At 37.0% G+C, this 22,569-nt stretch overlaps 1 protein-coding gene across 7 annotated transcripts in view; it reads left to right on the top strand.

Annotated features, from left to right (window-relative positions):
- TBL1XR1 (TBL1X/Y related 1) overlaps positions 1 to 22,569 on the top strand; it is a 169,968-nt gene that overhangs the window by 69,021 nt on the left and 78,378 nt on the right. For 6 of the 7 annotated variants that reach the window (XM_047730830.1, XM_047730837.1, XM_047730854.1 and 3 more), the window contains one exon: positions 14,879 to 14,947. The exons of the other annotated variant lie outside the window; for it this stretch is intronic. The gene's annotated coding sequence lies outside the window, so the exon portion shown is untranslated. The remainder of the gene's footprint in view (positions 1 to 14,878; positions 14,948 to 22,569) is intronic. 7 annotated transcript variants of the gene reach the window in all.

Here is a 22,569-nt window from a genome sequence, read left to right as displayed (position 1 = left end):
TTAAACAAATCCAGAGGTAGGAAGTTGCAGGTTTTTTTTTTTTTTCCTCTTGTTTTTAGTGTGAAGAATTCCATCAGGCCTTGGTTGCCGTTGCCTTGGTTGAAAAATGGCTACTGTTTCAGGAGGCATCAGGTTTAAATGGGAAGAAGGGCTGCACCCATTACCTGTTCTCAGGAAAATAAAAGCTTTCCTTGCTGCCTCCTGTGCTGGGATGGCTGGGAGCCCCTGTCCCCACCCCTATTTCTTTTTAGATCTTTTTTTTTTTAAATTAATTTTTCTTCAGTTTTCCAAAATTGATTGTTTATGCACAACGCCCAGTGCTCCATGCAATACTGCCCTCTAGACTGTTTCACATGGCTACCTCAAGCCACAAGAAAGGCTGAGAAGGTGTTGACGTGGATACGTTGGTGCTTTGAACAAAATTGCCATTATGTTAGTGGAGAAGCTGAAGGCCACTAAATAGTTGTTATGTAAATAAATAGATAATTAAGCAGTGGCCCAGCAAAGAGACCCACTATTGCCTCTTTCACTTCAAAATTTAAAGAACAACAACTGAATTTTCAGATAATCAAGTGCTGTTGCATTATAAATTTTGGGATACATGCCTATTAAAAATAACTTGAGCTTTAGATTTCATCAAAATTGTAGGGGAAGGAGATTGAGGACTACAGGTGGTGGGATTCAAGGAACCAGTAGGCATTGTAGAGAGATTTAGGAAAAAGAATTGACCAAATTTAATGATTGATAGGGCTCACAAAGAGATAGAGGGAAGAGTCTAGGATGACTTTCAGGCTTTTGATTTGGGTGTTGAAGATTAAGCCAGAAGCAACACAGTATTTGCTGCAGAAATGGCTTTGGTGCTTTTATATCTTCCAAGACTTTTTGATTAACTTCCAAAGTAGGGGTGTTATGCATTTTAAAATTCCATGCGTTCTTATGAGTACTGATAGGTAATTTAAATAAATTTAATCAAACTCAAATCAGATGAAGTTACTGATTTCTGTATATATCTGCCTTTTTTTTTTAAATTTGATTTATTTATTTGACAGAGAGATACAGGGAGAGAGGGAACACAAGCCGGGGGAGTGGGAGAGGGAGTAGCAGACTCCCCGCAGAGGAGGGAGCCAGATTGCTGGGCTGGATCCCAGGATCCTGGGACCATGACCTGAGCAGGTGGCAGACACTTAATGACTGAGCCACCCAGGCACCCCTGTATGTATCTGTTTTTAAACAATTAAATCCACATGGTATTTCAAGTACCTAGTTAGTTGTATGTAATATTCTAAGTCCAGAGTATTTGGGAGCTGGGTAGGGACGGGTGACAAAACATATTATTTATTGGTTGGCAGACTTAAGCTGTCTTCTGGTGGGTGCCTATGATCCTTGCTGTACTGATTTTACCCTATCAGTGGCAATAAGAGAATATGGAGCTAGATCTCTTTCTCCTAATAAAATGATTGCTTCCGTGAAAAAAATCTTTGTCATGTTGGAATCAAGGAAACTTTTGGGAAGCAAAAGCTTTGAAAAGAGACTCAGGAGGCTTAGAGAGGAGAGTGGTTAAGAATTTAACCGGGCATCTGATGTCTGCTTACTTGACCCCTTATTAATTGTTGATCGTGGTTTAGGAACTGCATTGAGCCTTATAGTTAACTAGTTTTTAAAACAGACACAATACAGTTGTTATAAAATATAAATGATACTAAGTGTGCAAGCAGTGCAGAGTTTCATATTTTGTTATTTTGGGGAAGAATATTTAACCTCTGGGCCTCAATTTCCTTTTGAACTCAACTGCTTTTCTTTAGCTTTGTTTAGCCTTAATATCATCAAACGAGATTTTCTGTACTATTTGTAAGTTTTTTTTTGTAGTATGTTAGTTTGGATTTATGTCTGTGTTGCCGTATTTCTCAGTTCAGTTCAAACCTGGCCATTACTTACAGGAGGCGAATCAGTCTCATAGAAACTAAGTTACAGGCCCATGACCACTGACAGCCAGGTGTGTTGTGGGGAAAGGGTTCACCAGATGTTTTCTCCTTCTGTGGATAAATGTGGTTCAGTTTTTAGCGGTGGTTCACTTAAAAGTGGAATGTCCAGTAGTATTCCTGGCCAACATGGGGGTATGGCAGTGTGGCTGCTGACTGGTGAGCTGCATCTGGACTGGGAGTACCTGGGTGGAGGGAAGGTGTGACACATTCTTACACTGGAGCATGTCCTATGATGGGCTGGGTCCCTAGGAAGTTATGCCCATGAAACTCAAAATGATATTGGTCCCTCTGTGGAGCTTGGAGATTTTAAGCAGAGGTAGCTTCCACATGATTTTTGAGTCCTTGCCCCTTCCTACCTGAGTAGGGAAGTGGTGGTAGGAGGAAGAGGTGCAGAGACAGTAGCTCCCGGATTTCACATTCTGCCTACACGTCTGGCCTCATGCTACAGGATAGTCTTTTCCTGTCCTATATCCTTGCATTTCTGAGTAAATTCAGTGGCCTTAGGTTTTGTGAGTTCGTCTAATCCAGTCTTAAGTCATCAGAGTTCTTTTTATCATTAGCCCCAATTTGAGATCAAGAGGCCAGTGAACAGTCACACACAACAGGTTTTCATCCTCATTGTGGGAAAGATATTTTCCTCATAGTGTTCGTTCGTTCGTTCTTTCCTTCTTTCTTCCTTCCAAGATTTTATTTATTTATTTTTTATTTGGGAGAGAGAATATGAGTAGGGGGAGGGGGAAGAGTAGAAGGAGAGGGAGAAGCAGGCTCCCGCTGAGCAGGGAGCCTGATGTGGGTCTTGATTCCAAGACCCTGAGATTATGACCTGACCTGAAGGCAGTCACTCAACCCACAGAGCCACCCAAGTGGTCCTCCTCATAGAATCCTTGAAACAGTTTCTGGCTTACATTCCTTCTTAAAAAGAAGAGGTTAAGATTTTGTTGCCCTTCTCCTATCTCCATAGATAGTCACCACCCAGTTTTCATTTAATACTTGTTGGAATCCAGAATTATGTTTTAGGTGTGATAATAGGCACAGTTAGGCACGGTTATAGAGATAATCTTTTTCTAGGAATTTACAGTGAATACAATACACAAGGTATTGAAACAAATTCAGTTAACCTTTATAGTCTTGCTTTGTGCATTTTCATAAATTAGTCTCACTGTCTACGTTTGTTCTACTCAAGAATATTAAACACAGGGTTGGGGGGAGACCAGCGGTTCTTAAGCATTTGAGGAAGTCTTGGTCTGTATCCACATTTGTGTTTTGTTACTTTTACTTAGTTTGGCATTTTAAGGTAGTGATGGTAGATAAATACAGACAGTACCAGGCACAATGTAAACATTTGCTGGATATTTAAAAATTGAGCCTGTGTCTAAGCTGTAGTAGAACGTAAGTGACCAAACTTTCATTTCAGTGGCATTTTTTTCTGTGTGTTTTTGTTTTTGTATCCTGTGTCTTGAAAAAGTCCAAAGCTTTTTGATGTTAACTGGGCAAGAATGCTTGTATGAAAAATAATTGGGCTAAACAATTCTAAAAGTTTTGCGTGTGTGGTTTTTTTTTTTTTTAAAGATACTATTTTTTTACTTGTCAGAGAGAGAGCTAGCGCACGTGTGTGCACACAAACTGGGAGAGAGGCAGGTTCCCCGCTGAGCAGGGAGCCAGACGTGGGACTCGATCCCAAGATCTTGAGATCATGATCTGAGCCAAAACAAAGGTAGACACTTAACCAACTGAACCACCTAGGTGTCCCTACAAAAGTTTTTTAAATTTAGCATATCTTCTTTCTCATTTGAAAGCCTTTATGATGACCACCATATTATTATAGTGCTAAAGATTTATTTTTAAATTTTTTATTTTTATTAAAAAATTTTTTTTTTCAAGTAATCTCCATGCCCAGCATAGGGCTCAGACCCATGACCCCAGGATCAGGAGTCTCATGGTCTACTGACTGGGCCAGCCAGGCGCCCCTATAATGCTAAGTATTTAGATAAACCTGTCGTTTGTGATGCCTGATATTTATCCTAGAATTACAGCTCTATTATATACAGGAGATCTAGGCAAGAATGGACAGTTCAGAGAAAAAATTAGAGTAATTGAAACGTAAATGACTTATTTGGTAAATATAGATGTTCCAGGTATGGCTTCCAACAAACAGGAAAATGACAGTAAGATGACAACAGTAAGGTAAGAAACATCTTCATACATGCCTGCCTGCATGCAGAATGTAGAACGTACAGTAGCTTCTCGAGCGTGTCGCAGCTCTCACTTGATATGCAAACTGGTTCTGAGCCTCCTACTTACTCCTACTGCCTGGGGGCACCACCTTCTCCTCATGAAAAAACTCCGGAATCCCTTACTCTACTTGGACTTGTTCTTTTTTTCATAGCTTGTCAACTTCTACATAATGCTTAATTCTAAATTATGCTGGAATTCAAATTCTGCTAGGGCAAAGATCATTATTTATTGATGTATTCTAGTAAGTTTTGTTCCGTTGTTAGTAAAGGGCTAACTTTAAAAAATTAACAGTCTAGTAGAAAGGTTAACAAAACTTTTCTTCCCCTCTCATTTCCTCTTTCTTCCCACTATGGTTCTATGGTCTATAGCGGGATAACTCTTTAACAGTCAGTAAAAGCAACAGCAACAATGACAGTTGTGCCATTCAAACTTGGCTGAGAGATAAAACATAGGCTTTAAGTTATGTTGCTTTCTAATCTTCTGATGAAGAATTTGGCTTTTTGGTTTGTTTTCTTGAGTAACTAAAGCATCACTAATGGAGAGAGTTCATTTCTAGTATGTAGGTCCTTTGTTGATGAAATCTTTAGTTGCTTCCATGTTAGAGAACTGGGAAAAGATAAGAAAAATCGACATTTTGTTTTAATTGCAGTTCTCTCTGAGGCGCCTGGGTGTCTCAGTGGGTTAAGCCTCTGCCTTCGGTTCAGGTCATGATCCCAGGGTCCTGGGATCGAGCCCCGCATGGGGAATCTCTGCTCAGCAGGGAGCCTGCTTTCTCTTCTCTCTCTCTGCCTGCCTCTCTGCCTACTTGTGATCTCTGTCCGTCAAATAAATAAATAAAATCTTAAAAAAAATTAAATAAATGCATTCTGTCTACAGGTAGTTTTATGAAGATTTAAAAAGTAATTACAAATATACAGTTTGTTTCTTTCCCATATTTGTTAATTATATTATGACAGAGTTGTTAAAAAATTTGTAAAAAAATCTTTGCAATAACATTGTAGCTCACATTACAGAAGTGATTTTTGGTGTCCAGTTGTCATTAAAGTATGTCAAAAAACTAAAATACAAGCTCATTTTCTCTTAATTTATAATATGCATAATAACTCTCATTTCTTCTCACCTACTCCTTGATGAACATCAGCTGGTTTTGGCAAAACTTATGGCTAACATGTTTTCCTGCTTCCATTTGCTCTAGTGAAGGGGGTTTATTTCCAGGATTAGTCTGTTATTCTGTGACTTCATTGTTCTCATTTTACAGCCTCATTTTACAGATGAGGGCGCGCTTATGGTTATATGAATATGATATGAAAGAACTGAACTTTTAAATAGAAAGAGTAACTGTTCTTTCCATTCTACTTCTACTGTCCTTTAAGTGTCTGAAGATTGATCACAGAGAACTACTCAAGTTTTAATACTTTTTTTAATTGAACTTCATTGTTCTGTATGGTGTCACATAAGGTATTTGAATGCTTTAGAAAATTTCTTTCCCATAGAATGGTTATATGGTTTTCAGCGGAGAATGCTAGAATAATTTGTTTTTTACGTCGTCGGTTAGTTTGATTTTTTTTTTTTTTTTTTAAATATATCTTTAGGTCATCTAACCTAGTACATTTATGTTTCATCCTGGATCGGTAGACTTTTGGACAGTTTTGGGAATTATTTCAGTAGCCAACATAGTATATTGCTAGTTGCCCTGTGCGTGTATGTGTGTGAATAGTTTCACTGGAAAAAGTAATACCCATTCCTTCATGTATCCTCTGTGGCTGCTTTTGCATTATAATAGCGGAGTTGAGTAGTTGTGACAGAGACCATGTGCCTTGCTAAACCAAAAATACTTAACTTTCTGGCCAAGTTTGCCAGCCTCTAAACCATTGCTGAGGAAGGGCTAAAAAGTTAGATTAAGCAGTTGCAGTATTCATTTAGTTGCAGTCTGTACTTTATTTTAACTTGAGTGGTAGGCAGTGAGAGGAGAGTTGTGTTCTGTATTGAAATAAATAAATTGAAATTACTTAAGAAAAGTGGTCTTCTTTCTTTTCATGACCCCTAGAGAGGGGTGTGTGTGTGTGTGTGTATCTGTATCCCTTTCTCTGTATTTGTGTGTCCTGAGTGGATCAGGCAGACAACATGGCTTGTATTTGCTTGTTTAAATGTGTCATTTTAAATTTGGTGAAAACAGTTAAATGGAAACCAGTTTGGCAAACCAACATCAGATAACAGTTTGACATATTTTAGAATTATAAATACATCATTTGTCATATGTTTAGAGTAAATTACATTAAGAGAAAGGATAGCCAGCCCTGATTTCTTTAAGGATGGTATTCCTGATACTTTTTTTTTTTGATAGAAACATTGTAATTAAATGAGCTTGTTTTGATTTACTGAAGGCAAAACACTTATTGGTACTGTCTAGATTATAACAATCTTTGAAATACAAGCTCAAAGCAACCAGTTTCTATGTTTTTTTCATGTGAAAATCTGTAAGGAAATACTTTTAGTAAAGACAATTAAGACTGACTTTTACATCCTTCAGTAGTAAATAGAAATAACATTTAAAAATTCTCAACCTAATATCTCGTTTAATATAATGTACATACATTTATTTTCTCTGTGCTCAAAAGACTTCAGAATGACAATTTTATTTATTTATTTATGGAGAGAGAAAGGGGGGAGGGGCAGATGGAGAGGAGAGAGAATCTCCAGCAGGCTCCAAGCCCAACAGGAGCCCACGTGGAGCTCTATCCCATGGCCCTGAGATCATGCCCTGAGCCTACAGTCTAGAGTCAGACGCTTAACTGACTGAGCCACCCAGCCACCTCAGAATGACAGTTTTCATTTAAGTAATTATCTGCTGGCATGTTTTGAATTAAAAAAAAAAAAAGTTTATCCTTTTCTATTACAAAGTGGAAGCTGAAGATTAAGTTTTCAGGTGTGATTGAGAGGCTCTGCTTCACTGAGATAGAGGGTCAGGTGTGTTCATTTTGTCACTGGGTGTTATCACACTAGTAAGGTGTGCTCATTGTCACTGTGTGGTCACACAGGACAACTGCCGTATGCTCATTGTCACTGTGTGGTCACACAGGACAACTGCCGTGTTTGGGCACACTCCAGATCTGTTCTAACCTAAATGTTTTATCAATCTTTCTTTCTTTCTGTTTCTTTTTTTCTTTTTTTTTTGAGGAGTAATGCTGTTATAAATGAACTCATGAAAGATCTAATGTATTAACAGGACTCTCCAGTCACAGTAGTACATAGCACAGCAGAATATGAATGGGCAGTTTGTACCTCACATAGAAGTGTGCAGCCAAGGGAGCAAGTGGGTGCTCACATCTGGGCCACCAGTGTCAGCTACGATGTTTCTCTGGTGTGGTACTATGTCATTTCAGAGGGAAGGGCTCCTCTTGTGTGTGTGTGTGTGTGTGTGTGTGTGTTTAAGATTTTATTTATTTATTTGACAGATGACAAGTAGGCAGAGAGGCAGGCAGAGAGAGAGGTGGGGGAAGCAGGCTCCCTGCTGAGCAGAAAGCCTGATGCGGGGCTTGATCCAAGACCCTGGGATCATGACCTGAGCTGAAGGCAGAGGCTTAATCTACACTGAGCCACCCAGGCACCCCTTTACTTATGTATATTATTTTAAAAATGATTGCATGTGAATCTTAAACCATGCACTGTTTAGCACTTTATAAATATTAAGTTATTCAACTCTTAAAACAATTTATTTTCCATATGTGAAAACTGAGGTACCAGGAGGTTAAGTAACTTGCCTTTGATGGGCTAGTATGCTGCGTTTCCGAGCCTGGGAGTCCAGCCCAATCTGTGTGGCTCCACAGCACAGGCTCTTTAACCCCCTCTACTGTAGTACAGCCTTTTTTTTTTTTTTTTCCCCTCTTAATTTGTCCTCCTGGAGTCTAACTTGCACAGAGGTGGCCACAGAAGCTACTGATGGGCCTAATAGTATACTTGAAAGCCGAGTTGGAAGGAATTGGACAGGGCACATGTATGACCCCTTACCATGTGATACTGTAATAACGTTCGTGCTGAGTGATATATATAGGTTTTGTTCGAACATTTCAGTTGATTTGTGTGACGGTTTTCCATCATATTGAGCAGAAAAAAAATAACTTTCTATAATTCCTACCTACTACTTGCAATACTGTCACATAAAGAGTCTCACTCGGGAAACTCTTTATCTAAATTTAAGTATCAGCATTGCTCCTTTTGTGCTTTTTAAATGATAACTTCTCTGTCTTGTAGTCTTTTTTTTGGGTCTCTTTCTAAGATGTCTTCACTATTGTCCTTTCTTTCCTAATTCATTTTTAGGGAGAGAGGTTGAATTTATCTTTTGTTTTTTATGGTTAACCTTAAAATCAAATTAATAAAACTTTTAATTTACTTGATACAGTATGGTTCCCACCCTAGTTCTGAGAAGTAGTCATTTTGCAGTGCTAATATTTGAAAGAATCGATCCCTCCATTCCTCCCCACCTCCTCATCCCGCCCATAGATTATTTACTAGAATCTGACTAGTAAAACCCCATCTGCCCTTTCTTGCCACAAAGTCCAGTGTTTTTTGTTTTTTGTTTTTTTTTTTTTGAAGATTTTATTTATTTGACAGACATCACAGGTAGGCAGAGATGGGGAGAAGTAGGCTCCCTGCTGAGCAGAGAGCCCGCTGCGGGCCTTGAGATCATGACCTGAGCCGAAGGCAGAGGCTTAACCTACTGAGCCACCCAGGCTCCCAGTCCAGTGGTTTTTAACCCCAACTAGGATCACCTGGGGAGCTTTTCATGTACCTGATGTGCAGATTCTACTCTAGGCCAGTTATATCTGAGTGAGGGACCTGCTGTGTCACAATCTGGAACAATCTTTCTGTTAAGACCCAACATCCCTGGCAGAACTGTTTCATTTCTGCTGGGAATGTATGGTTCAGCAGAATGATTTTTGTGTTGTCCTAATTTAGCTGTTCAAATTCTTGGTATCTTGAATCAAATACTCAACCTTTGGGAAGAATGAGAAACCTAATAAGATGTAGGAATTGTTTCAGTTTTTTCTTCTAACTCTCCAGGTGCTGAGGTAACTTACCTACCTACATATGTGGTCACAGGCAAAGTTTGATTTTTCTTACGCATCCTGTTACTTCTTAGATCCTGAACTATTCCTATTGCCTTTTGTCACCCCTCTACTTGTTTCTTTCTCTGAAACTTAAAAAATAAAAAGTTGAGCTGTTATCAGCTTTGCGTTAAGAAGAAAACAGTGTCAGGTCTGTCATGTTTTTAAGGCATCATAAATTAGAAGTTGCACAATTAATTTAGTAGCAGTTTTTTTGGAAAAGGAAATTATAGTTTCTTTGTTGATATGTTCACTTTTACTTTTAAAGCAACTGACAATAGTGCGTATTTATCCATATGTTTTATATCACCTTTCTAGTATCACAACTCAAGTTTGAATCTAAGCCTTTTCACATGTTCACATTCTCTTCACGTTTTGAAAGTTAGTGAATTGGAAACTTTTGATGGGTAGATATCGTGCCTGAAAAATAAATTGGGACTTTCAGTAACACTTGAAACTGCCCAAACTAAACTTTAATTTTAAAAACTTTGTGACTTTCTCTAATTGAATTTGTGTTTTTATTGTCTTTAACTGGATTGCTTACTCTCTGACAGGCAGATTTCAGAATAAATCTGATAGCTGTCTTATCAGAATAAATTCAGATAGCTGTCTTATTCTTGCACAGTAATTTTTTTTAATATAAATTTAATACAGAATTCAGCTGCATACGATGCAACCAATGAAACTAACTCAACTGACGTAAGTAATAATAGGATGATTAGACACCAATGCATGTTTAAGTTGTTTCTGATGTGGTTTTGTGGTATTGAGTATATCTAATTTTTAGGAAAATGGGATCATAATATATAGCTTTTGAATGCATTTTTCCTGAGTCACCTAAATAACAAAAGGGAGTGGAAAATCATAGCCTGTGACGGCAGAGCTGTTTGATCTGTACCATCCTGCCTTTCACTCTGACCTCAGGGTTGGTTTTCTTAAGATATTCTTCTGTTACGGCTCTTTCCCCCTTCCACTAGCTTCATCATCTGGATTCCCAGAATATTATCAGTGTACGTGACTGGGTGGGAGATAAAAATGGGGAGAGGAGAGCGCAGACATCCAGATGCTTACTTAGCAGCCTTGATGAATGAATGCTTAGTATGTTACTAGAAATTGCCATATGGAGGAAAACAACTAATAAAGTCTTTAGTGAAACGGATTAGTGGAATTGAGAAGATACAGTTGAAAGTTTTTGTTTTACAAATATATATATATATTTATTGTTCCAGTTGCAGGTAATTACTTTTTGTTGTGTTTTCAGTCATGTGCTAAGCAATTTAATTTGGCCTTTATCTGTGACTTTTCTTTTGCCAAGAAGTTCATTTAATAAACATTTTCTTAGCAGATTAATTATGTTAGGATTATTATGTTTTTCTCTTAATTCCTGGAATGATTTCCCCAAATTCTCCAGAAATTTAAATTCACTTGTAATTTCTATTTGTTAAGGATACGAGGTACAATTTCTTGAATTTGTTTCTGGCAACTAGGTTCTAGATTAGATTATGTTGCTACACTAAACTATAAGCACGTTTTTGTTTTGCTTGTACCTTTCCCTAGGGAAAGAACTCATAATCCATTAACTTCTCAAGCGTAATAATTTTTTTTATGATTTTATTTATTTATGTGACAGAGATCCCAAGTAGGCAGAGAGGCAGGCAGATAGAGAGAGAAGGAAGCAGGCTCCCTGCTGAGCACAAAGCCCAGTGCGGCGCTCCATCCCAGGACGCTGGGATCATGACCTGAGCTGAAGGCAGAGACCTTAACCCACTGAGCCACCCAGGCACCCCTCAAGCGTAATAATTTTGAAGATCAGTCAGAATATACTGTTGTGCTGTTTTAAAAGGATTTTTGCATCTTAAAGAAAAGTTATCCTAATTATATGTAGGGGGTAGATTTTAGATGTGTGCTGAGTTAGTGTCTATTTTTGTGCTGAAATTCTATTCTGAAATTAATACTTCCATCTACTTCAGGTAAAATGTCCTGAAATATAGATTGTAAAAGCAAAGCTTTGTATTTGGATACAAAACCAAAGCCTACAAACATTTACTGCATTACAAGAAGTAAAGCAAATGGGTTTAGTTTATGTAGTACACAAAGTACTTGCTTGTTTTAACACTAATTTTATAATGTGACTGATCACATGCTCTTTGAGTTTTCTTTTAATGGCTAAATATCAGCCTTTATTTGCTACTTCCTAGAAGTGGTACTAAAATTACTGGTAATAGCCAAGCTTTCCTAAACATTTTTAAATCAAAAATCCACCGTAAGTTGTCCCTTATCAATATAATTAATTTGTGCTGTAATAGTCTGTATTGTGTTTTATTTTCAAATACATGTGTACCTATTCCTATGTTATATTACGAATAATACAATACTTAGTCAACTTATGGTCTTAAGAACTGTGTCTTTCCTGTTCACTATTCTTAGGTCTTTTGTGGTACAGTAAGGTGAACAAGTAAGTCCCTGGTCTCAAGAGGTCTGGTAGGGGAGGCACGATAAGAGTATAAGGCACTACACAGTTGTAATAAAGGAGGCTCATATGTGTCTCAATGGGTAGTGGGGTGAATAATCAAGGGAGAAAGCAGATTTGGGCTGAGCCTTGAAAGGGATGGACTAGGTTTGTGGCCAGAGTGATAGTAGAAGGTAATTTCTGCTATGAATGAGTTACGTCATAGCAGCCAAATTGACAGAAAATTGAGGGACTGGTGACATTCTGTGGTGAAGAGTAGGAGATGTGCGGCAAGTGTGATTATAAAGGCAAGTGTAATGGATACACATTTTGGTTTTTTTGGACAACTTGAATTACTTTAGTACAAATAGTTTTAATATATTCTGTCAGATTATCTTAAAAACACCTTATATTTTTGTAATCTTTTTGTAGGATATATAATTCTATCTTTTAAAATTCAAATAATTCATGTTATAAGCTGAAGAATTGTGTGATATGCTTTATAAATGCACAAAATGGCCAGGGCATGGCTAAATGAGTTGACTAGGAGAACAGCTAATGTAGAAACCAAAATGTGGCCCAGGAAATATCAGATCATATTATATCATATATCATATATCTATATTTTTGAAATCCCTCTGTTTTGGGGCACCTGGGAGGCTCAGTTGGGTAAGTGTCTGACTCTTGGTTTCAGCTCAGGTCATGATCTTGGTCATAAGGTTGAGCCTCATGTCCAGCTCCAAGCTCAGTGGGGAGTCTGCTAGAGATTCTCTTCCTCTGTCTCTCCTCCTGCTCACAAAATCAGTCTTTCTGTGGAATAAAGAAATAAGTTTTTTTTAAAAAAGGAAATTCCTCAGTTTTTCAGATTGTGTTGTATGTGCAAATGGGTGTACCTGTTGACATATCGTTTTCCGCCAATTTATTTACCCTTCAAATCTTAGAATCAGATATTTAACTACTTAAATGTTTATTAAATTGCTGTTATGACCCTCTCCCTTAAGGGGGTATAGTCTGAAAGGAAAAGCTAAATGAATCAATGAAGAAAATAAAAGTAGAGAAAGGATAATTAGAGACCTCTGCGAGAGTGATGAAAGAAAAGACTCACTAATCACAGAAAAGTAAGAGAAAACTAAGAGAATCAAGCAGAGGAGGAACAAGAAAGACTAGCAACTGGAATGACCTAGTTTAGGATTTTCCAAAGGTAGATAGATTGGTGTGAGTTTCTGTGTGGTATGTGTATACCATACACATAGTGTATGTGAAAATAAGTATCCATTGGCGTACAGGGCTCTGTTAGTCTCTTTGTGTATTTTTAAATTTAAAAAATTAAATGTTATTTAACATAGAAGTTCAGATTTCTACCTTTTATTCAGTCCGATGTCAGAAAGTCCTGTCTAAGGTGGAAGAGTGGGAGCTCCACCGAGTAGCAGTGACCCTCCCAGCCCTTCTTCACCCCTTTTCTGGGAATTGCCATGTGTCTGAGCTTATTTCTATAAATTTACTTAGGTTTGATCATGTTGATTTATGGCTTAATTATCTAGTTTCTACCAGACCTCCCAAAACAGACTAATAATTTAAAGATTTATACATAAAAACCTGACTATAAGAAATGTGAATAGGAAACAATGTAATGATAGCATTGATACTTTAAACTACTAGAATGAGCTTTTCACCTACCACGATCTAATCATTTTAAAAGATGGTTAAAATCATAAGAGATTATAAAGAAGGATATTTGACATATGAGCACACATCTTTTTTTTTTTTTAACTTTTGTTTTCTGTGTTTTAAGATGTATGTAATTTAGGAGCACATGTTAATTATTTATAAATAAGTAGAACTAATGTATGCAAAACTTTTCTCTGATACGTTGTAGCCTGCCAGTTTTTAGATAACAAGTAGCTCTATATAGCTTATAACTCAAAAATTCATGAAATCTTTATGATAAAACAACTGATATTTGTAACAGATAATCCAGAGATAGAGCCTAGTGGTAACTCTAATTTAGTTTTTGTTTGGACTCAATCATGATGTCTGTAGAACATTTCTCTTTGTAGGTGTTAGAAAGGGTCTACTGACTAGTTCACCAGCGTCTCGTGCCAAAACACCTTGGTGCTCACTACAGTGTTCTGAAGTGCCAGTGACTGGTGGGATATTGTGTGTTGACGTAGCTATCTATAATTTCAGTGTGTTCGTGCCATGTTTAATAAATATTATTTTAATTCCTAAAATTGTAACTTCCTGAAAGTTCTGTAGTAGCACTGCACTTGTTTAGTATGGCCTTGGAGTTGACAGCGAGCACAAATGAGAGTTCTAGTCTGTGAAAGATCAGATCAGAGAGGAGCAGATGTCAAGGGATTAAATTCTTTCTCCATTTATTCCGTGTATTTGGTGAGTTATCTTTGTAGTGTTTGCTGACTTAATTCACTAGTGAGGTATTGGCAGTAAAGCTCCTGCTTTCCTTTCTGTGACAGTCCGCTTGCCCTCTCGCATGAAGCTGTGCTCCGGCCCAGCACATGGTGGCGTCTGCCATGGTCCGTGTTCCACCTGAGAGCTGCCACTTTGGCAGGGTACGTGAACAACAGCTTGTATATTGACACAGAAGGCTGTGGCTTAGCAATTCAGGGGACTGCGTCAGCTCTGTCAAACGTAAACTCTGAAGAGATTGAACTTGAAACCAACCATGCGTTTGTCTTTATTAAACAGAATATGTAGAAAACCAGTCGATACCAGTCTTCATGACTCATGATCATAGATTATGAACACACACTCCTGGGCCCTGTTGCAGTAATATTTGCACAAGTTAAGTTGAATCAGGGTGAAGTGTACAAAATTGCACTTTGTGCAGTTTCATCTCTTCCACTCTCATTTTGTTCATTGTGTTAGCCTTCTAGGAATGTTGTAAAGATTCTGGGCCTGCCACATACTACTCAAAAGTTGCTGCTGTTGCTCCTGATAACAGTTGTGGAAGGAGAGAAAGATAATCACTGGTGATGGGGACCTTACAGACATAAATAGAATTTGATACATGAATATTTGGTATGTGAAATTTCTTAAGCTGAACTTGTTTTAGGGCACACTGAATATTTTACTCTCCTTTTTCTCAGCATCAGAAACTTGTGATTGGCGGTACCGGATATTCAATTGCACATCCCCACATCAATGCACTGCCAATGGTAAGAATCCCTCCCACTCCAAATGCTAGTATTTTAATTGGTCTTTTTATTATTCTCTTATTTGTCAACATCTATTAAGAATTTTTAAAGTTTCTCACAGTTTGACAAAATACATCTATGTTCTGGAGTAAAGAAATGGTTTAAAAATGTGTGTAATTACTTAAAGTAATTTTTATTATCTAATTAAAAAAGAAAAGGGTGAACCCTTAGTTTGGAGATTTCCATTATCCATAGATTTTATAGCCTCTTGGCTATGGTTGCCAGGATGAAAAATATTATATAGCAATGATACTATTTTAACAAGTGGGCTATACTTTGTGAATAGAATTTTTGTGTTGGGGTTATAGCATCAGTAATAGCTCTTTGTGTTTTGTCAATCATCTTACAAAATAGTCTTTTTGCATGTTGTATTTATCTTAATATTTACAGATAATGGGCAGTTAAATGGCTAAAGGTCTACCTGTTTTTAGTGAATGAATGATTTTCAGGAGAGCCATTGTTACTATTTAAAAACATCATTTTATTTTTTTATTTTTATTTTTTTTAAGATTTTATTTATTTATTTATTTGACAGAGAGAGATCACAAGTAGACAGAGAGGCAGGCAGAGAGAGAGAGAGAGAGGGAAGCAGGCTCCCTGCTGAGCAGAGAGCCCGATGCGGGACTCGATCCCAGGACCCTGAGATCATGACCTGAGCTGAAGGCAGCAGCTTAACCCACTGAGCCACCCAGGCGCCCTAAAAACATCATTTTAGAAACCTTTCTCTCTGGAATAAAAATCTGTGAACTATATTATACAGCAGAAAAGCCATTCTGTAGGAGTTGAGATTTGCTTTCTTTTCTGTGTATGTCTGGGATTTTGGCAGAAACTTGTAAAATTAGATGATAAAATCGGGCTAGATTTCTAAAGTTTATTCTCACTGTAGACTAAGTGATGTCATTACTGGTAAGTAAAATCAGAATGATTCTCCCATACAAAAAGTAATTCCTTATCTAAATGGTATTGGTATGTATTTTAGAGTTCAGTAAATGTAGAAGAATGAATTTTTACTTTCTGGGTTTTTTAGAATTAATGATCTATTTCAAAATATTTTCTATAGTACATTATTAAAATTTTTAATTATTTTTACTTAACCAGACTTTTATTCAAAACATTAAATCAGGTAGCTATAGAAACTGATAACGGTTCATAGAATTTGGTGGGAAATAGTGGATGCATCAGTCTGAAATAAAAGCTACTAAAAATTAACTAGAACCAGGATGAGTGAATGAGATGAATTATCTGTGAACATATCCTAGGAAGTGATTCATTTTAAAGATGAACTTGTCAGTATGTTCTTAAAAGGAAGGTTTCCTCTCCCTGTTGCCTTTCTCTCTCAGCAGTTAATGGCAGATATTGAAGAAAATAAGAATTTTTTTGTACGGCCTTACCTTGCATGAAGGATCTGTGGTTCTTCGTTAATTTATGAGACACTTGCTGGGTTCTTTAAGGTGCTTGGGTGACTCAGTAACCAATTTAACATTTAACCAATGTTAAATCTGCTGTTTCCTTTGGAGCATTACAGATTCTCATGCAAGAAACAGCTCTGTGGTAAATCAGCGCCATCATTTGGATTACCTGCCCTTGGCTTTATGTTTGAAGTTCACATTTGAAATCTGTTGGTTTTCTTGATTGTTGGAGCCTTAACAATTTATGGCATGTCCCCCTTGAGAATCCATTAAGCAGGCCTATTGGGTATCTGAGGTTCTGGTGCTGTGTGCAAGGGGCTCTCTCTCTCTCTCTCTCTCTTTTTTTTAAAGACTTTTTATTTATTTATTAGAGATCACAAGTAGGCAGACAAGCAGGCAGAGAGAGAGAGAGAGAGAGAGAGTGAGTGAGTGAGTGGAGGAAGCAGGCTCCCCGCTGAGCAGAGAGCCTGAGGCGGGGCTCCATCCCAGGACACTGAGATCATGACCTGAGCCAAAGGCAGAGGCTTAACCCACTCACTGAGTCACCCAGGCTCCCCGGGGCTCTCTCTTCTTAGTGCTTATCTTCAAGTGAATTTTTTAGTGTGCCCCTCACAGAAACTATACATTGTGATGTTTTCTGGAACAGCTCTTAGACTGTATTTCAAATCAGATTATTTCCAACTCCTTTGCCAATTTTGTTGAGAAGTCCTGAAATGATTTTTAAGTCATGATCACAGAAATTTATGTTCATTTATGTTGGTTCTAAATTAGTGTCAGCATTAGAGACGAAGAAGGCCAAGATTACAAAAAAACTTGCTTGTGGTCTGAGGACACCACAGCCATTTGTACACATTTGCATGATGTGCAAATAAATTTATAGGTATTGGTTCTTGGTGGTAGTTTTCTCATGAACCTGAGAGATGCCCAGGTTTTTAGTGAAACCTGTGCTACATAGTATCCTATATTTTTTCCCCCGGAAAATGCCATCAAGGAATGCTTTGTGGGAATGTATAACTTCTGTCTCCCACCCCCAACCTCAACTTTGTTTGTGATACAAATAAGGATGGAGGATTCATAATAACTCTTTTTTGCTTACTCTTCACTTGCCTAGGTACAAACTATTTTAACTCTAATTGCACCTTACATCTTTGTGATTTACAGCTACTTTCCTAAATAAATGTTGCATACTCTTTTCAGTAAATATCTCATTGATTAATAGAAGCCATTGGCCAACAAGTGTATATTAGTATTTTAACTTTTTATTGAGCACATTTTCAAATATACACTGAAGAAGACAGAATAACATATGAACTCTCACCCAGCTGCAGTAATCACCAGGTTTGTTTCCTCTTTAACCCCGTTGTTCTATGTCTCTTTTCACTCCCCCCCCCCCCCCCAGTTATTTTGGAGCCAATACATGTACCACATTTCATTCATAAATATTTTAATATGTATCTATGTAAGATATGGACTACTTAAAAATATATACCACAATACCATTTTCACACTTTAAAAATTAACAATAATTTATTTTTTATTTGAAAAGGGATTCAAATATACTTTTGAAAAATTGTAGTAAAAAACAAAATTTGTTATCTTTTTTTAAGTGTGCAGTTAGTATACTTAAGTGTAGTGTTAACTATATTCTCATTGTACAGCAGTTCTTTAGAACTTTTTCCTCTTACAAAACTGATACCCATTGAACAAAACCCTCCCATTTCCCCTTCTTGGCAGTAGGTGGCAACAACCATTTTATTTAATTTTTGGTTTTGAGTTTGATGTTAACTACTTTATACAGTATAAGTAGAAACACAGTATTTGTCTTTTGTGACTGGCTTATTTAGCATAATGTCCTCTAGGTTCATCAGTTTTGTAGCATGCAGCATGTGACAGGATTTCCTTCTCTTTAAAGGCTGAATATTCCATTATATACATATACCATATTTTCTTTATTCATTCGTTATTGAACATTTAGGTTGCTTTCATCTTTGGCTGTTGTGAATAATGCTGCAGTGAACATGTGTGTGCATATATCTCTTCAAGATTCTTTTACTTCTTTTGGGTATATACCCAGATATGAAACTCTTGGATCATATGGGGACCTCCAAACAGTTTTCCAGAGTGGCTGTACCATTTTTCATTCCCACCAAAAGTACACAAGAGTTCTGATTTTTCTTTTCTCTACATTCTTTCCAACACTTGTTATTTTCGGTGGTGTTCCTTTTCTTTCTTTCTTTCTTTTCTTTCTTTTCTTTCCCCTCTTCCCTTCCCCTCCCTTTCCTTCTCTCCTTCCTTTCTTTCTGGATAGTGAACATTCTAATGGATATGAGATCATATCCAATAATTTCTTAATGTTACTAAATAGCCGTTTAGTTTGTTTTCCTCATTTGCTCGTAAATAGTTGTTTCTATAAAATCACAACAAAATCCATGTAATTACATTTGGTTGGTATGTACATCTTCCTCTTCTGTCTCTTACTGCATTTTTTCCCTTTTAATTTATTTACCATGTGAGATGCCTCATTTTGTGTTTTGTTAATTGCATCTCTATAGTAAAAAGCCTCTCTTTCCCTTGTGCTTTTTTGCAAATCAGCAGTCATAATCTAAGAGCTTAATCTAATTCAGGTTTTTCTTTATTTTGTGGTGTCAGGGTGACAGAATATTTCATAAGAAGGTCCTTAAGTACTCCATGAAGATGTACATATTTAGTTGTCTCTGTGATATTAGGTCACTGTTGCTCACTGTTCAGATTTCTTACTTCAATGAGAACATGCAAGATGTTGATATCCTAATTATATCAAGGCATTATTTATGACTTGTAATATCTCTGTAGAGAGAAACTTTTCTCATCAGATACTTGGTTACTCTGTGGCACAGTTTGCACAGGAAAGGCATATGAAATACTTGATTCTTTCCTTTATTTACCACTTTTCAAATTATTGAGTTGTTTCCTAGAGTCTTGGGAAAGCAGACCAATGAGGACTTTTTTTTTTAAAGTATCATTGGGCCTGTGGATTTAAATATTTTATATGTGTATTGCATTACAGTGTTTATTCTTACTATGATGCTCAAATGGTCTTGGCCAAGGAGCCTTTTTAAGTTGGCTTTTACATAAACTTTCCTTTTATATATTTATAATATTATGTATTATTAAATATAAATGTAATAGAAAATAGCATATATTATTAAAATATAAAATACAGACTATATAAGTGAAACCTGTGAGTTAAAATATATAAAATGCATATAGAACTGTCATATTAATACTGATTTTTATCTGAATATGTATTTCTATATTTAAACCAGTAGCACTAATATGATTCCTAAATTTCGGCCTATGTCCCACTGAAGTTTACAGTCAAAGTATTACTTTTATAGTACTTGAAGTAAATCCACTTGGAAGAAAAATCCACAATTTTTCTGCCATCTTATTATATAGTCAGGTCCATTTATTTCATTTTACGAAATAAATATTTGAAATATGAAATTTAATATTTAATGTTATATAGTAAGGTCCTTTTATTTCATTTTATTTTTAGTATTTAGAATTTAAATATTTTGATAGTGTTGTTTTATAATTATATATAAAACACTTATGCTACTTCAAAATAAGGTACATTTTTATTTTCTTACTTCCCTTTTAGGTAACCGATTTTTATCTGTAATTGCTAGTTTAAAAAAAATAAGCAGGGGCTCCTGGGTGGCTCAGTGGGTTAAGCCTCTGCCTTCGGCTCAGGTCATGATCTCGGGGTCCTGGGATTGAGCCCCGCATCGGGCTCTCTGCGGGGAGCCTGCTTCCTCCTCTCTCTCCATCTGCCTCTCTTCCTACTTGTGATCTCTGTCTGTCAAATAAATAAATAAAATCCTTAAAAAAAATAAAAAAATAAAAAATAAGCAAACCCACGTATATACTTATATTGGAGATCATCTTATAGCACTGTATGGACTCAGTCCTCATTCCTTTTCATGGCTGTGTGATAGTCTTTTACATGGATGTACCATATCCGTTTCAAGAATGGGAGTTTTAGGTGTGATCATAAATATGCATTTTTTAAGGCAATTTGCCAAATTCCCTTAGGCATTATGGCATCTTAAATTCCTTCCAGCAATGTGTGAGGTTGGCTGTTTACTCACTTGCAAACAGTGTATAGTCAGAACTTTCTGGGTGTCTGTGTGTCTGTCTGTCTGTCTATGTGCATTTAATCTGATAGATAAATGGTATCTCACTGTAGTTGTAATTTGCATCAGTTTGTATGTTTTACTGCTGTTTGTGTATCTTCTACTTTGAACTATTCGAAAGATAGATCCTTATTTTCAAATAAATGTCTTTTTTTTTTTGACCAGTTCTTTAGACCTCTTATTTTCTCTTTTTGTGATTTTGTAGTCATCCCACAACTTCTTAAAATTAATTTGGCTTAACAGTAAGATTTTCCTACTAAGAAAAAATAACCATGCTCACCAGTTGTCTTAGATTTGATTTCAGTGGAATGAGACCCTTGAAAGAACTGTTTTACTTGAAAAGTGAACCCAGAAAGTTCCTGTGGGAGTGGGGAGTTGTGGGGAAATAAGAGACAAAGAGGCCAGGACAGCCGCCTTAAAGAGTAGGTTACTGTTGTGGACTTGGGGGCTTACATCCTATACCTTGGGAGATAGAATAGAACAATGCCTCTGAGTTGTTGCACTCCAGGGCCAATGAAGCTGGAGTGATTTGTCTATCAACTCTCATTCCCGATTGGTGGAGTTATGCTGTGCGGTGGGGAGGGTATCAGCTCCTTGGCAACTCCTCCCTGACCTAACCTCTGGCCAGAGCTGACCCTCAAGTGTTTGTGGAAAGAACCTGCTTAGTTCCTAAGGAAATTGAGTGGCGAGATGTGGACCGGGTGCTACCAACACTTGTGCATTTGTGAATACTCCGGGCTGCAGTTGTGTTTCTCAGTGTGAATTAGTAGATCATTCTTCTCGTTCTCACGTTGCTCTAGTGTGTTTTGTTAACATCTGTTCACCCAGAACTTGATTATCTGATAAAGCCAGAACTTGAGAACTGATAAAAGTTGTGGCTTGTTAGATTGAAGATAAGGCCCCAAAGAGTTGTGACCCTCCCAAGTAGCTCCCAAGAAGCAGTGATCTCTGTTCCCTTTTACTATCTACTTTTTAAAAAAAAAATTTTTCTGTATTTAAAAGATTTTGTTTATTGTGAGAGAGAGCACACAAGCAGGGGGAAGCAGCAAGGCAGAGGGAGAAACAGACTCCCCACTGAGCAGGGAGTCCAGTGCGGGACTCGATCCCAGGACCTGGGGATCATGACCTGAGCCAAAGGCAGATGCTTAGCCAACCGAGCCCCCCGGGCGCCCCTCTTTTACTGTCTACTTTTTAATCATATTATCTGTAAATTCATTTGTTCTTTTTGTTGTAGAAAAATTTATTGTCGTTATTTATCATCTTTCACTGTCCTGTAATTTTGAAGTGGTGTTATTAAATGTGAAGAACGAATGGCATTACCATATAGATGGCATTGTGTGAAGTATTTTCTTTTGGTTGAGAATTCTTGCTTCTGGAGAACTAATTTTCAAATCAGTAGTAAAATGGATATATTAAAAAACTCTTAGTCTCTAGGGTATTTTTCCTCCCTTAATGGATGAAGCTGAAAATACATACAGGCTCAATTTCTTTCAGAAGGGCTTATGCCTTTGTATATGTCTGAGCAGTTGTCTCTTTGAAAATGTCTAGTTTATCTTTTATTAAAAACAACAAAAAAAGATAAACTCAGAAAAGGAGAGCATATACATGTTGGAGTTATATTTAATTGATCTCCTGTATCTTTACCATTGGATGATGTTACATAATGTTGAGGTTTCTATAGCTAAAATGGGACCTGAAAGATTGTGGTTATCTATCATCTGAAAGTCAAAGAAAGCTTGGATTCTTACGTGGATTTAAGCCTTATATTAAATGTTGTAGTAGAACTTGTTATGGTGGGTTGTTTTTGTTATTTAAAAATTTATCTTCATGCTTCACATAATTTTGGTGTCAGTTCCATAGATTCTTAATATAGGCACCATGCAGTCAGAAACAAAACCTAGCTCTCTTCTTACATCAAGGGACTCAGAGTAGAGTGAGAGCAAGAATTTAAAACCCACATAGAGGTAGAAGGATGGGTGGTTGATGGAATAACATT

Source organism: Lutra lutra, chromosome 1, assembly GCF_902655055.1.
Source record: "Lutra lutra chromosome 1, mLutLut1.2, whole genome shotgun sequence".
Classification (NCBI taxonomy): Eukaryota; Metazoa; Chordata; class Mammalia; order Carnivora; family Mustelidae; genus Lutra; species Lutra lutra.
Note: the sequence above shows the minus strand (reverse complement) of the source record. Positions and strands in the feature narration are given on the sequence as shown.